The sequence below is a fragment of the Morone saxatilis genome, unplaced genomic scaffold, assembly GCF_004916995.1.
Source record: "Morone saxatilis isolate NCDOM2014 unplaced genomic scaffold, NCSU_SB_2.0 Contig24, whole genome shotgun sequence".
Lineage (NCBI taxonomy): Eukaryota > Metazoa > Chordata > Actinopteri > Moronidae > Morone > Morone saxatilis.
In genome coordinates, this window is record NW_023339807.1 from 544777 (window position 1) to 545830 (window position 1054).

Sequence of the window (1054 nt, forward strand, 5' to 3'; positions counted from 1 at the left end):
GATATATGATCAAAGGAGGATACTTTTTTAAGACTCGAGACAAATAGGGGATGCTAATCATATATTATTATGTGAACAACCCTCAGCATAAACAAAAAGAAATATGTAAGATATTCTTTCTTGGTCCTCATCAAGGACTGATGTTCCCTGGATTCAGACTGAATAAAGCCAGGTGCAGAGTTAGTCATAATGTTGGGCTGATCGGGTTATATAAAAATTGCTAGATTGCCATACCAAATACTGTGTTGCTGCCCTGTCTTCTCTCTCTCTCTCTCTCTGTCTCTCTCTCGCCTCTCTCTCTCCTCCTCACCCCAACTGGTCGAGACAAGACAACACCACCTAGAGCCGACAGGATCTGTCCTAGGTTCGCCCTTTCAACAGGCAATTTCCTTGCCCTTGTCGCCACAGTGCTTGCTCATGGTTGGGTACTGTGGGTCTCTGTAAATAATTTATTAAAGATTCGGTCTAGACCGCTCTATTTGAATAAGTGTCCTGATATAACTGTCTGTTGATGAATGCGCTATACAAATAAAATGAATTGAATTTGAATGAAAAATGGCTCAACTTTAAACACACCAATATTTTTTTTAGTACCATTTGCTATAAGTTAAAATGCAGAAGTGGGATCTGACTGTCACCTGAAGGTGACCAATAGATTTCTGCATCTCTATTTATGTTTATGTTTATGTTTATGTACAGAACATTCAACTTGTAACATACTGGTTTTTGCAGTTATAATTTAACACTAGCACAAAATGACATAAAACTTCTTCTACCTATATTGATGCTTATAAAAAAACATAAGCAAAACACAAAATACAGAAACAATGAAGTAATTCCCCCCATTGGTATGCAGAAGTTCATATGCTTAAATTGATTTATCGCGTAATCATGCAACTGAACAAAACCACTATAAAAATTAACATTGCTACAATTTCCATCATCCTACTTCATATGATCTTAATACTAACTTTATAGAATGTGTACCAGAGGTATGTCTCACATGTACTTAAAAAGAGGATGTACGTACAGTTCTAATTAAAGTAAATTTTCT